Source organism: Botryllus schlosseri, chromosome 7 (genome assembly GCF_051294905.1).
Source record: "Botryllus schlosseri isolate E-star chromosome 7, Bs_hap1, whole genome shotgun sequence".
Classification (NCBI taxonomy): domain Eukaryota; kingdom Metazoa; phylum Chordata; class Ascidiacea; order Stolidobranchia; family Styelidae; genus Botryllus; species Botryllus schlosseri.
Genome location: NC_137242.1, coordinates 18570946 through 18587484, shown reverse-complemented (window position 1 = coordinate 18587484; position 16539 = coordinate 18570946).

Below are 16539 nucleotides of genomic sequence, written 5' to 3'. Positions count from 1 at the left end.
CCGTGAAAGTCCCCAACTATGATAAATCGAATACCCCCTAAAATAATGTTGCTGCTGTATTGTGATTAAAAATAGTGTTCACTGTGTAAAAATAACAAGTAGATTGAATTTCTGAACTTTATAGTGCGACTGAGCCGAATTCTTGTCAAGCCCATTTTGCGAAAATATGCTATTTTAGTGGAAATAGACCCATGGATTATCTCCAAAACTAGAGCCAACTTGAAAAAAACTAAGGCCATATTCGGAATCAGTGCCGTTCAAAAAACCCAAAATCACGCTTACTTTGTCGTCCTAAATATATGTGTTGACCAGTGTAATTCCTCAATGTATCGATAATTTCTCGATAAAATATAAACTGTCATTTGATAATTTATTAAAACGTCGGCAGGCAAGCTTCTACGAATTGAAATCGCCGCGGGAAAGTCGCTTTTTTGCAGTTATGGAAATTCACGAGGAATGAATCATATACATTTCTAAAGTCAGCCTGCCGAAGAGTTGAATCCATCATAATGAATGGGGTTTGAAATTTAGTGTCAATAAAAATGATAGTAATTATAATGACACATCCGGTTACGCGAAGGTGTCAATCTACTCTCCGGACATCGGTGATGTAATCGATGTTTATGTATAGATTGCGTACAGTTCGTAGTTCAGCAATAGGTCCGAATTTTCCGTCTCCCATGATTGTAATTCCGCAAATTTGTGACACATACAAGACGTCCCCACAACATATGAAAAATCATTCCGTTGATTAAGTGTGCCATTTACAATCCCAAGTATTTTCTTCAAGATTGCTTTGCATGCAGGCTCCAGGCTTCGAATATGATACTTTTGAAATAAACCTATTATTTTATGCTGACTCTAACCCGCTATTCGCAATTGCACTATCTTAGGATGGAATACAGTATTTGTGTTGACTCAGCTCTGGTTTAAGTTTGTCCTCGACATTGGTTCTTAAACACACCTCCTACAGAGGCCGGAACTCCGCATATCAATTTTGCGTAAATAAGAACTTCAATGCTTTTGAACCCCGCGTTGTTGCATCTCTAAGAACGAAGAGTATTTGGCAAACGTGAAAACCGATTGCAGCGCCACGACATATCAGCATTGATTAGGCCTACTATAATTTAGAAATCGATCCTAATATAGAAGACAAAACGATTACCGACTGTTCAGTGGTGATGGCCATACATCGGTATACCGTAGTTATATCATAGGGCGAAGCCGACCACACACAAGATACATACAGGATCTTATTTTAACCATGCGGAGTATAATAGTTAGTCGAATGGTTGCTTATTGACTGCTATGAATGATGGGATATATTGTTTTCAAACTAAAAAACCGTTTCGAAAAGTAGCGTAGTGACGAAGTCTACTGTTTTAACACGCATGGAGCGTAGACACTGTAGTCCTAGTCCGACCGCGGTCCACAGAAGAATTCCTTCTTAAGTGTTGGAGGTGGATCTATGCTTCTCATCGCTATCCGATCTCCATAATCGGTATCTTCCCAACGTCTTCAGCGGAAGTGACTTGTGTTGTAAGTCGGCAGCTAAATATCGATTAATACGATAATCTGCTCAGTGAATAATTATCATGGTATCGAAGCACCATGAATATCGAAACAGCAACAATAATAACCAGTTTTCGATCTCAGTATAACTCCAGTTACAAAAATGCACTGTTCTCAATGTCGTATTATTCCTCAACTTTGCAGAGAAGTGGTATGGAAATCAGTTTACCGACAATCCTTATCCTTACCAAATTTCTCTGACATTACACATTTATAGCCCATATGACAATATGGAATGAGAAAATTATAGCCAGTAGATTAAACGTGGCTGTGATCAATTTTTGGGAATTTTGATTTATTAGATTTACCCACCAAATTTTAAAGTGTTGATATCAGGAAAAGAATACTGATGGAATTTCGTGAGCAATTTCATCACGGTGCGATAAGATTTTGAGCGGTATTTATAATATTGTAGTGTTTTTACATGTCCATAGTATGCCACGAGGTAATGGGCGTCGAAAGTCGAGATATAAACGTATATCTGTTGTTGGCGACATGGAAAAAATATTGCATGGACATACTAGGTCCTTTTCACGCAGACTCGGTTGTAGTGAGGATGATGCTAGCGGTACGTACAGAAATCGAGCAATAAGACTGCAATTTGAAGGCAGCTATAACAGAGTTTTCTAATAAAAGCGTTTCTTCCAAAACAAGTTAAACACAACATTATTGGTACATTTTCAAGACAAGTTATAATCCGAACAAATTTACACGAAAATTATAATGATTGCTGTGAACATTGACATGTATAATAATAAACATTCGGCGTCATTTTATACCGATCTTCCAAATGCCGAAGCTTCATTAAGTTGACAGAATGATGATGTGCCGCGAACTATTTGTCGCTTTGATAGAGTGTCCTACTGGGAAAAAAGGGTGGGAAACACTGGATTATATATTAGACAAAAAACGGTTGGTGCAGAGGTTGAAAAGAAGTCAGCGTTTCTCCTCAAGTAAAGGTAGATTTATTTCCGTAAATCTCTCATCAATTGCAAGTTGAATTGGAAATTTGAAAGGTATCTGAAAAGAAGTATAAAGTGAGTATCTGTGAATGTAGTCCAGTAATTTATGAAAATAGATCCGGTATATTTGTCGCATATCCTTGGCAATTACTCGGAAGTGGACACTTTCGGAACTGCGAGGTTAATGAACCAGCAAACGCGTCCTATCTACAAAAATAATGCAGTTACCGTGGCGAGATCGCGTAGTGGTAAGATCCACAGTTCCAACATCAATGGGTTGCGGGTTCGAGTCCGACTGAGGGCGACTCCACAATTCCTACTGAGGTGTTGGAGGCTTATCTAGGCTCCTCCTCGCCATCTCATCCATGTAAGCGGTGTCTTATAAAAGCCTGGAAGTGAGTCGTGCTACAACTCGGCAGCTACGGAATAAAAATGACGAAAATTGGCCTGGTGTAAATGACCGTAGTAGTTTACAAACACCATCAATACCACAAAGAAACAGTTACCGCGATTCGGGGTTTATTTCACGGAATTGCCGTGACAATTCCAGTCATAAAAGTGATGTCCTGTTATCTCAAAACTACGATATACCCTTCTAGTCCCAAGTATCAAAAAAATACGTGTGTAAAAACTGACTACAAAATCTCATTGACAAAAATATGCGGTGTATTTCGTGATATTTTGAAGGGGCTTCGAGGGACCATCGGCACATATACATTTCGTATACAGTACACAGGCATTTTTATCGCTATTTTATCCGTACTGGGGAAATTTGTGTTTGTATTTGTATTTGTATTTGTAACAATTATTCTGAAATTCTGTATGGCATCGTATCAGGTATCACCATTTATGCTGCATGACACGAAGTGGCACAGATTCGACAACGATATCGCAAACCTCAATGATACTATCTGCTACATCCGATTGTAAAATACGTAACGTTGCAAAGAGGAAAATATACTCTCACGTACGCTTGTTTCTAGGATTCAATACTGGAATATCTAGTAGTACAGCAGGTTGAACTATGAGACATTGTTATCGAAACACAAGTGAAACCGATTGGCAAGTAATGTTGAACTTTAATTGCATTTGGAGGATATGCAAGCTGGTACAAAGTGAATGGCGCAGATATCGCTAAAATTAAGTAATCCTATTGGCTCCCGCAGTTAATAAAATTTTATCGATACAGTTAAATGTAACCACTATCCGATAATTATAGGTAATCAACTTCATATCAAGAGTAAATCTCATACCAAAATCCATATGTAGGACTATCTTATTTGGTTTATGCAAATATACCCTGTTGTCTGTTATTGACAATGTGCGAACAGCGAGACAATACATTGACGCCTGCCGTCGGAATCTAAATATTTGGTTTCTTAGCCTTTAAATGCAATCCTTGTGTAATATATAGACAACTACTCACCAGAGATGAAGGATTTCGTTGCTAATCAGCATGGTGATCATCATATTGCATGAATAATACTGGAATGGATGTTGTAAATTTTCAAAAGTTTCAAATGAGGACTAGCATTGGAGGATTATTTTGGGTTACATCTATAGAAGACATATCTGCTACAAGCAGCATCGATTAAGAACTACTGGTGTTTGGAGTATATGTATGACGAATCGAAATATTCTTTCATATCCCTTGGCAATCTGTCAACGCTTGATGCTGAAACCAGTTTATGCATCACGTTTTTATGAATATTGTTCGTCTGTTTCATCCTAGGCTTTTTCGACTTTTTATCTACTTTTCATTCAAAAGTGATTGTCTGGTATTAAAAGGCACAATCGTATAATCTTAACTGGAAAACTTCAGGAATGCATAATAAACATTACCGCTGCGTGATGCGAAGTGATACGAATTCCGCAACGAGATAGTGCCCCTGAGTGAGTGCATTCTACGAACGTTCAGACCTGGTGTAATTCCCCCATTCGGTGTATCATCGATTATATCTGTTATCAGGTAGTAAAAACCTAATGTGGCGTAGGTGGAAAATGCAGAGAGCTTCACTCACACAAGTCGGTTGTTTGATAACAATCTTGAAATTCCGCGTATGAAAACACCTAAAACGGTTCATCCAGAACATGGTGGTAAGGAGAGTCTCCAGTTCCGCAAAGCGAAATTTATCCGTCCTATCATCGATCCAATGTTTTCAGTGTTTCCAGTTTCCCAATTCGGTGTTGTCTTGTTTTATAAAATGTTAATTAAGCTTGTCCTCGCCATCAGATGCGTGTGAGACTAACCTGGGAAAACTGCGGTTATTATTATGATGATATTAATATTTTTTACAATAAAACCGGTAAATACTCACATAATCCGGGAGTAACCTGCTCCCTAAGGAAAAATGGCGATATTGAAGTAAATTTTTAAAATTTTAATAACACCGTCAAATTGGTATTCCTATGCAATATGCATGAAGAGGTCCGATTACAGAATTGAGGTAGATGAAGAGTTGGCATGGTTTGTAGAGCAGAGGGTGAGATGATTGAAAATGAAGAGTTGAAAGTACAGAAATGAGGCTGTAGTTCACGAGCACAAATATTATTTTATTCCAGTGGTGCATTATCATATTAATTAATCACTGTAAAACCTGTAAATACACACATATTCCGGGAAGCAAATATGTATTACAGCTGCGTCCAATAATCCAGTAAAATTTCAGCTTCTATTTTCGCGCTTCTAATTTGCATCATCATCTAATTTCGAACTTCTAATTAGGCGAGCGCCTCTAATTTCTTCTGATTTCCATCTTTTAATTTCACGCGTCCGACAGGTATATTCTCAAACTCAGACAAGGATTATAAAGCAGCTCGATAGTCTTAGTGTAATGGTGACAATAGTTGATGATATTCTCCTATAACGACATGCATTACGATTGCGCGTAATAATCTAGTAGAATTACGCATTACAATTCCGCGGCATTCACGCTTTTAATTTTCTATTTCTTCTAATTTCGCGATTCCAAATATCGAGGACGTGGCGTTCTTGGGAAATGAACGCGGCAATAATGATGACGTGGCGCTCTGTGATTGGCTAGCAGCAAAATTTCCGTCCACACTGCTCGCCTTGTTTACTAATTGAAGTTAACATATGTTTATCGTATCGAGCACAAGCACTACACATATGCATTTATTGCCATTACATTCACAATATTCGTTCAAGGGTCAATAATGCCCAACCTGAAAATCTTGATTGTGAGGTATCAGGGAGAGATAATCACTACTGCCGCTTCATAACCCAGAGTGTCACGGCTTCTGAAACGTGATTGGAAACCTCAAAGAATGTACTTTAAAAATTCCTAAACGCGATATTCCTTTCTTGATAATCTAAATCTCAATCTCAAAAATGTTACTTGCTTTCTTAAAAACGTTTGCTCGAAATATCAAGCTTTCCATTTGTGAGTATTCAGTGACTCTCTGCTGTGAGCTTGACCCGCAATCACACAATATCAAGAGCGAAATATACTACATGTAGGTAGTCAGCAAATAATGCTTTATTCAACTAATAAATGAAATTGATATCGTTGTCTGATGTAAAAAATCTTGAAGTCGTACTAGGTCAATTTTGATTTAATATGTTTATTGTATCATGAAAACCAAATCCGCGCGATTGGGGTGTTGACTACTGCTTTCTAACTCGTTGATGGGGTAATATCGGGAGCAAGTATAGAAATCCATTTTACATTCTGCTCAATATCAACGTAGTAATGCTCAGACGCCGAATACATTGTCTGGTCTGGCCTAAACCGTTGAGGCGTAAGCTTATATTACTGAACAAGTCCTCGTCGAAATTGTTGGCAAAGCGTAGGAAGATACTGATTTTATGGGATTATTATAACATTTGATTGCCCCAGTGGATACATTTGTTGACGTTTAACGTCAATATGTAAGCATACTTCAGCATTGTGGCATTATGTGGCCCGAGTCGTCGCTAGGTAGGCTATATCATGTACCTTATTATAGGCTATCACTTCACTGGAATGTAGAGTTGGAATTGGATATATGACGTCACGTGACGTCATAAGGTTCACGTACACGTTCGCATTCACACAAAACCTTTCGAAGAGGTTCACGTTCACACGAACCTGAACCTTTCAGAGGTTCATACCATCCCTAATAGCAACACTTTTATTCGCAAACAATAAAATTTGAAAAAATACGAGGGTAGGCCGATTGACATATATAAACCTCTAAAACCGTGACACAAACGACGATATACCTGGAAATATTTCTATGATCCCTTTGCATTAGTCGGTGTGTCTCATGAGCCGTGAGTACGCATGGTTCGGATTAGGAATAAAAGAGATTTAATTGTAAACGCGGACGTTTGAATTTGGTTTGTTATTATTAAATCGTGGTTCGGGTTTCTCTGGACCCCGGAGACCTTCCTAGTCGGAAGTAGCACAGCAGTGCGACACCACATATTTGAATTATATTTCGTGTACCTAATATATTATCCATGTAAACTGCATATAACGGAACCGCATTGGCTTTTCGCTTCTGTGAATGACTACATTCTGTTCCAGTTTTCCGTAAAACTCTGAACGCAGTGTGCACTTTTTGCCTTCTCGAAATTGGGTGTCAATGTCACCGACTTGTTTCTAGTGGTAACAAGAGTGATTTGACAACACCGCAGTCGGGTGGCTATATTGTGGCCTACGAACATTGAACATTCTCGACATTTGTTGTCTTGAGAGATTATTTCATGGAAGTATCTCCTAATCTAAAAATTCGCTCCACAATCTATTCCAAATCTGAATATTTGTCACACATCTGCTGGATAAGATAAGCATATTTCAATCTTTGCAGAATTGCTTCGCTGGCCACATGAAATTGTTTGGCGGGCCGTACGTTTAACACCACTGCTTTACACAAAATGATACACGCATGTTCGCTTGGTATGACCAAGCGCCGAATTATCCTGTGATCGCTAAATGAGCTCAGTTGTATACAGAGCCGACCCGCAAGATACGCAAGTAACATTATTATTAACCGAATTCATTCATTAACTTTAAAATAATCTCGCGACTCGCTCGCCGAGGACATGAATGCACATTACTAATATTATTATTAATATGGTTAAAAGTTGTAGTGGCGCTTATCTCACTTAAGGGTCTGGTGCACCACGGTCTGAAATTACCTCCTGGTATAAGTATCCTTGCAATGCAATTCAACCTCGTCTATATACGAATCAAATCTTAAAGAATTCTACGACATGATAGCACGAATGCAGCCGCAGGGGTTAATAGCTTGGGCTGGACCAAGAGGTTATATGAATATATATTTAAATGCACATAGTTTTCATGACATAATTGTTATCGATTTTGATGCGTGGTAATATTAGTCTTGTTTTCACCGTTACCTAATCAGGGTGCCTACTATCGGACGACTAAAGAAATAGGTCATCCACATTCAAATGGCTCGTAAATCTCATGTACCTTTAGGCCAAGGGTGTCAAGCATACGGCCCGCCAGACGATTTCATCCGACTCGCGAAGCAATTTTGAGAAAATGAAAAAAGGAAGCATGAAAATATGCAAACTTCCATCGTCAGTAGAGCCACTGTTTCAGAGGTTAATAACTGTATTCAACCGGCCAATCATCCTAGTTTGGTCAATTCCATTGTTTGCGAATAAAGGTCTTGCTAAAATGGAGTCCCTTGATAGTAATATAATGTAATACAGTGGTTCCTAACCTTTTTTTCTCCAGCGCCCCCTATCAAAAATTGCATGAATCTGGCGTCCCCCTTAATCAAGGACTGGAGTAAAAGCAATGGGTAAGTGTTTTCTGGTTGGAAATTCACTATTAGACCCCTCGCCTAATTACGGTATGTGCTATTTTCGAGATCAAATCCAGGTTGTTATAATAATCATCGGGTAAGGCCTACGGGCTCATAGCATTTGGTTCGAGATCGATGTGGACATCCCGAATTCTACTCTGTCAATACGGAGGAGTTGATTGTATTACGTTTTGTTTTGTTTTATTGCTTTGTGTGACTACTGAATTAACTGAGAATGTGGTGGAGATTTTCTCACATTAAATTTAGTCATGCACCAAGCTTTTAACTTTAACATGAATGGGGGTAACAACACTGAGCAGTATCATCCTTTGTAATGCGATGAGGAAATATTCTTACCATTTAATTTTGTTGCTCTCAAATATAAGTCTATTTAGTTAGGTAATTTTGCCAAAATGTTCAAAACGTCTTTAATGTACGAAGGGCATCACTCTCAAAAGTTGTACCGTAGACTACAGTGCCTTTTCGATTTCGACACGCAGTGCGCTGCAGGATAAAATACCTGGTTCAAATAGTTGTGCGGAAAATAACTCGAGCTATCAGTATAAGTATCAGTTTAATAATATTTTCATCATTTCATAACACCACAAAACTGCGATACAATGAGAATATAGGAAGGTGTCGAGTAGCTAGCGCGAAGGTAGTGTTATAACGGGGAATTGGTTATCCAAAATTACGCCAAATTCATTTAACATGAATTAAACTAGACCACTGCATTCATGGAAACATGGCCGGTGGATATTTCGCGATGAGCGCAACGAAAAACGTTGTGATTTGAGAGATTTTGTCGAATGTTAGTTTGCGATGCGAACTCCAGGATATATAGAACTATTGTTCTACTATGTAATCATATGTTCTTAGTACACCATCTACTGCAAGGCCGTTTTTCTTCAGCGCCCCCCATTTCGCCCCTGAGCGTTTCCGCCCCATTCAAAATCCATATCGCCTCCTGGGGGGCGCTAGAGACAAGGTTAAGAACCACTGATGTAATATAATATCACGTGTGTAGGCTTGGTAAAAAGGTATTCAAGCGAAAAACAAGATCATGGATTTTGAGGTAATATTTTAAAATCATTTGACTAATCCGGCCCACGAGCGATCTGAAGGTCTGAATCCGGCCGCGGCGCAAGTTGAGTTTGACACCCCTGCCTTAGGCCGACAATGTTGGCCACCCCTGCTTTAGAGAATACTCTCCATATTGTGGTTTTGTAGCAATATCGAAAGAGACATATTGTTTGCGCTGGTAACAGTGGAAACATATCCGTGAAGATCTTCAACTGGGATAATTTTATTATACTCCCTAAAGTTTATGATGTCGGTGTATTATAGCTTTCAATACAACATCCAATGTAGCAGTAAATTTATTAAACTTGAAGACTTTTCTGGTGCCTCTTTTCAAGAGTTATCGGCACACTGAAGGGATTTAAACAGGTCTAAAAGCAAAACCAAAAAGGCAAAGTATGACGCAACAATCAAAATCACAGACAATGATTTAAAACTGCCTTCAGTATTAACAAACAACGATTAGATTAACTTTCTGAGTTTTATAGTTCGACTTACCCATCGGTTAAGGTTCAAATATGAGATTTAGTCCAAATAGAACCATGGGTTATCTCCAAAACTAGAGACAATTAAAAAAAATAAAGCCAAATTTGGAATCAATGCATTTCAGAACTAGGGCTGGGCACAATGATTCGAGTACTCGAATCTGAATCGAGCAATAATTTTAATGATTCGAGTCGAGTAGTAAAATACGATTTTTTCGAGTCCTGAAATTATGCGCTCCTCGCAACTGAAAGTTAATTTACTAACGCGAATTATAGTTTTGATACTATTTTCCACTGGGGAAGCCTTGAATGAAATTTTGATTGGCTGTCTCGCAGAATACAAGACCTAGTACAAAGCTACGAACGTTACTGGAAATAACATATTTTCGAAGTCATCATCATCCCACAACATTGTCAAGAAGTGCAACGAAATCTGTATCGTCGAAAAAATACCAAATTATCTTTAATGTGAAGGTTAACTGTTATTATATTATTTGTGGTGACATAGAAGGTCCATATTTGAACTTTGACATATTAAATTACGTTGTGACGTCATAATGAGTGATTCTCGAATACTCGACTCGACTCGAAGCGTAATACGCAGGCCTATTTATTTTTGGATATTGGGTTTTATTTTTGGACATGTTCCAATTAAAAGATTTGAAAACATCCAAAAAAGCTAAAAGTTTTTAGTGAAATAAATGAGTCAGGGCAGTGTAATTACTTTTAAAACAACCAGGAAACTCACAACAACTCACTAAAACAGCATGTTTGTGAGGGTAGGGGTCTCCGAAACGCTATAAGTACTTCCACTCCCTGCACGGATCAGAGGCGTGGCGACAAGGGTTGAAGAGGCTGCGGGGTATGAAATCGCGCGAGAGTGGTGCGAACTGGACCTTGTGGCGCAAGCTCAATACCGCCACCTCTGCAACAATCCCTTAGTGCACGCGATGATGGGACTGAATGGCTACTTCAGACGGCAACAGAACTTGATCCAGAAGATGAAAAGTACGTGCCCCAAGTTAATTGACACCCGATGATTGTCAATTAAGAAGGTGACCACTTGGTTGACTGGACACAGTACCAAACTCCTCGAGGTTATGAACGTGAGAAGTCTGGCATGTCCACCTTCGCGGGAGTGGTGGATCCAACTGATCGTCCTCGATTGCATAACCACATAGCTGAGCACCACTGTCACGAAGCTTCAGGGACTTGGCCTTCTGATCGAGGAGCAGCAGGAGGAGCTCTATCGCCTTGTCGAACGCCTTCAAGCTCTGTTCTCAGCTGAGGACTGAGACAATGACACCAGTGGCCAGGAAGGTTTTCTGGTCAGCGGGTGCTGGTCTATCACGTCCACTGAGGCACGCAACTTCGTGGAGAATAAGGGGTGTGTTCAGTCCTCGACCTTCTTGATGACATCGACGAAGAGGAGAGGCAGTCTACGTTCCAGGCCGCCGGCAACCTCGAATCATTGCAGAGCTTATCGATAGCATTTATAAAATTGAAGTTGCTTACAATGAAAGGGTGCTGCCTTGCCTACCACACCAAATGGTGCAACTTTGCAGGCATTAGGTAAGAGGACACAACAAACACTTTTTTCTCTAGGATTCTGATTAAATAAACAGCAGTGATACATATATATAGGCTATTTTATTTGCAGTTCAAAGAATTGATCGAAAAACACCGTTATCGGCTGTCGGACAAGTGGACACCCGAGTAAATACACAATATCGAAGACCAATTCCAATCCATGTCTCTCCGATACAAAATGGACGTTACTTTGAAGCGCAATATTGACGAGCGCTTGTCAGGAGCAAAGGCTTTGAAGATTGAAGAGTATGGACAGTTTGAAGCCATCCGACAGTTCTTTGGACCCCTATAGGCTCGATGTTTCTCACAATTGCGACGGTCAAAGCCGACTTCTCGAAAATCAAGTGGGAGAAGGGCGTCTTTCACTGATTCTTATTTGGAGGGCATTCTCCAGGCCAAAGACTTTGACGAAAGTATTGGAAAGTTAGATCAAGATCACTAATGATGTCGATGTGTTGGAGGACATGAATACATGATAATAACATACTATCGGTGAAGCTTTCTAGTAGTAGGCCTATTAGGGCTAAAATCTCCTTCATTTTTTATTTTCGGAGATTATCCAAAAATTACTTTGAAAACATCCAAAAGTAAGCTATTTCTGTTATTTTTGGAGAAATCCAAAAATAAACAGTGCTGGTAATACGTGATTCAGAATTGAATCACTCAGGGACTCGACTTTGCCCAGCCCTATTTAGAATCCAGAAACCCTGCGTACATTTTCTGGCTAAAGATATGTGTTGACCACTGTTAGCATACTTTCATAATCCAAGCTCTATCACAGCCCATTCTCAAGATGTACACGTACACGCGTGAAAAAAGCATCATCAATCAATCAATCAATCAATCAATCATTTATTTGTCACACCAGTGAAAATCCGGTACGGACCAGGATGACGACGAGGGGCCGCAAGGCCTTAGTACACAGTCGCCACCTGAAGGAGTATACACATTATATTCAATGGCACAAAACAAATGACAATAAATATACAAAACTACAAGAAAAGCAGAGAAAAAAAATTCAACAAGGATACACGAGCTATAAATATTACAGTTTCAAGACAGCAGTGCAGAAAAGGGTCAATAGAGTAGATTAAACGTTACTTTTCAACAATAAGACAGTAGATTGCAAAATCGGCATATTATCAATTATACCTATCTAATATATATTTCCGATAACGTTTTTTAAATAGATGATCGGGCAAATCTCTGAGGTCTTCTGGTAGAGAGTTCCAGGTAGCGGCACCAATATAATAGAAACTTTTCTGGGAGGACGATTTATCTACACGCGGAAGTAACAAACCATTAGATGAGGCAGAACGAGTGAAGTGCGAGTGTACTGAGGCAAAAGTAGTGAAATGTTTGTCGAAGAAGGATCTATTATGATGGAAGATATTGTGCATCATTTTTGCCGTTTCGTATTTTATGACGTCTGTCATTCTCAGAATACCAAGTTTTTTGTATTCTGGCAGCAATCTACGACGAAGACCTACACCACTTAGTGCCCGTATAGCACTATTTTGGAGAGTGATAATGGGCTTAAGATATGTAGAATGGGTGTGACCCCACACACTGACACAGTATTGTAATTGTGAATGAAAGATTGAAAAATATATCGACCGCAGACCATTACGCGATAACAAATTTTTTAGCCTATGCAAAATACCGGTGGCCCGAGATAATTTAGAGGTGACGAGATAGATGTGATGTTTCCATGACAACTTGTTGTCTATTTGAATGCCAAGATAACGGACTGATTCAGTAGGAAGGATAGTGCAGTTCCCGAAAGGAATGGAAAAGGTTGGCTGGGTGCGGATTCGCGGAGGAAGGAAAAGGATGATTTGAGTTTTATCAGGGTTTGTTGTGAGGCGGTTTCTCGTCATCCACGAGTGAATTTTTTTCAGCTCGTGGGAGACTTGGTACTTCAGTTCTTCTGTGGAGTTTGCGTGTCCAGAAAAACAAGCATCGTCAGCAAATAGAACACTTTGTAAAGATGTTGCGCGATGTAGATCGTTAATATATAGAAGAAATAGCAACGGACCCAAGACTGACCCTTGTGGGACCCCGTATGTTATAGTGCTGCATCTGGATACTGATTCATTTATACTGACATATTGTTTGCGTTGGGATAGGTAGCTGGTAATTAGGTCTCTGGCAACCCCACGGAAACCGTACGAATATAGTTTTTCTATGAGGATGGAATGACATACTGAATCAAAAGCTTTGCTTATATCGAGGAAGATGCAACATGATGGCTTATTTTGATCCATGAGCTTGGCGTGTCTGCTAGTAAGGTCAACTAGAGCTTGAGATGTGTTTCTATTAGCTAAAAATCCGAATTGGTTATTGCTTATGATAGCGTTTCTCGTGACAAAATCGAAAAATCTTTGATACATGATTTTTTCAAAAACCGTAGCGATAGAATTTAGCACTGATATGGGTCTATAGTTGCCTATCATTTCCCCTCCAGGCATGCCTGCGTCACGATGCGTGATGCTGGTGGACTACGACATTTATAACATTAAATACTATTATTTCAATAAATTGTCGAGATGTCAAGTGTTCGGATTCCAAGGCGTTTACTGGTCGGTATTGAGCCAAGTTTGGTGTTGTAGTGATTCGTATGGTACGGGGCGGGCGTCATAGGCCCATGACGGGGTTTTGAGCGGCCCGCAGAGAGTTTCTACCATGAAAATGAAATTCTAACCTTGAAGTATTGACAAATTTTATGTGTCACTGAATGAATCCAAGTTTGCCAACCGGAGAAAGGTGGACATGAAACAACTTGTTCTGTTCGGATCTACATACATTGACGAGCAAACATTTTTCAGCCATGAACATAAACAAAAAAAGGCTGCGTTTCAATATAACTGCTGTTCACGTGCAGTCTTTACTAATTGATTCTGCATCCGACATTCAGCCAGAGTTCAAAGCACTTTTTGACAACTTTGTTCGTCAAACGCCATAAATGACATTGACGTGAAATCTGCGATGCCGATGTTCGGGCGGGTTATTCCGGAGTAGGACTGAAAAATAATATATTTTTAGTCAACACCAAAGCACTGTAGTATAAAGTATGTCATTCGGGATAGCCGAGCCGGAACAAATGACCTTTTTTTATTTTTTAGTCACAAAACAGTACACAACAACATTCCCCGTAAAAATTTTAGAATTAAAAGTTTTTTAGTTCGGTTATTCAAGTTTTTCGGTTTTTAAGAAGTGTTCTCCTTTCCGGATCCCAAAATATGGTTACGCTATTGAAGTACATCACGTTAATATATTCATTAAATACTGTTTTTGGTCTCTAGGCTTTAAAATTAGATTTTTAATAATACGATTTATTCCTTCCTTAGTTGAATAAATACGCGATTAGTGTAACGATCCTGTAACCCGGCCCGCCGAGTACTTCATCGTCCATATCAGGAACGATGACCGGAGAAGTTGCACGCCACTCGTACAGTCTGTTTTAATCAAGCCATCATGCATCATGTAATCATTGCTTTTCTAATCCTCAGTTTCCAATTCCACTTTAATTTGAAACGTAACTGTTCTGTTGTATTTGACGCCGAGATTCATGTTATTAAAAGTCAACGAAACAACAGTCTTCTGTTTACTGGTACGGCAATTTTATTAACTTAAATAATATCTTGCTGCTTTGGAGATGGATCGTCTCCAGCAATGCCCGTAGAGAAGGGGGGCTAAGATACCCCTCGAATTGGGAAATCAGTCCTACACCTATCACTTTAAAACTGTGAAAGCAATCTTTCTGAAATTTGCACACAATGTGCTTCAGTGAATATTCTAACGTTGGTTAAAATCTGGTATGAAATAGCCGACTATGTTTTGACGTTTACCGTGTTTCCGTGATTTTTGAAACAAATTTTGGCAAAATTTCGTGTGACAAAATTTTTCAGTGAATTTTTTTCGCGGAGCTTTTAACAGATTCAAATTACTTCAAAATACGCAGTTGAAAGTTTTATTTTATCACAATAAAGGTTATTGTGAGGAAATTTACTTTTGTTCCGAAAAATTGAAAAAAATTGCAAATGTTTGACGTCGATGAACCTAAAGGGTAGGACCCTTTACTCAAACAAAAAATAACCTTTTTAATGTGTTATGCATCCCAAGACACTTCAAACTTCTAATGTTCATTTTGATTGGACAGATATTTTCTGCCTCAGAAATGACTCTAAACTTGCAAGGTACGAAAAAATGAAATTTCGAGAAAATCCACTTCAATATCGTACAATGTACAATTCACAGTATAACTGAAAAAATTCAACATTTCACACAGTTTATAGTCGGGAAAGCGCCAGGATGCTATGTTTCCCTCATGTATTGCCAAGTTTTCTGATTTTGATAGCCCAGGGGTGGGCAAACAGGGGTGGCTATCGGGCCCCATTCAACATCAAAATCCATTCGCGAGCCGCATTGTATTAAATTGAGATTATTAGCCAATAGGCAATAATGTTATTAAATCATATAGCAGTGGTTCTGAAACTTTACTAGACACGCCCCCCTTGATATGATAGTGACAAATTTCGCGCCCCCTTTATCGTGATATCACAAAATATACAAGAGAGAAATCTGAATGCTAGCAATCCCAACGGATAGTTTGGTGGCATTGAAGGTTATGGCTGTAGACGAGGGAATTATCAAATATTAAATATGGACAATAGACGGACAACCATGAAGTGGAGGCAAAGCGCGCGGAGCTGGAAAATTTTTCAAGTTTACTGCGGATTCGCGCCTTCTTTCAGATGCTTTCACGCCCCCAGTTTGAGAACCGCTGTCATATAGTGACCGAAGAATTATGGAGATAGTATATAAGTGGATCGCCCTCATCAGCAATGTTCCCTCTAATTTTGACGAGTCTGCGCGCACTGAGCAACTCACTGCGCAGTCACTTGGACAACAGTGCGTAACGACTAAAATAAGAGGTCATAACTTCTGATTTTTTTGTGCGCAGCTTAGAATTTCTGTGCACAGAGACCGTATCAGCACTGCTCAATTGCGCACGTGTGCTGCTTAGAGGGAACATTGCTCATCATTAACCAGTTTGTGAAGAA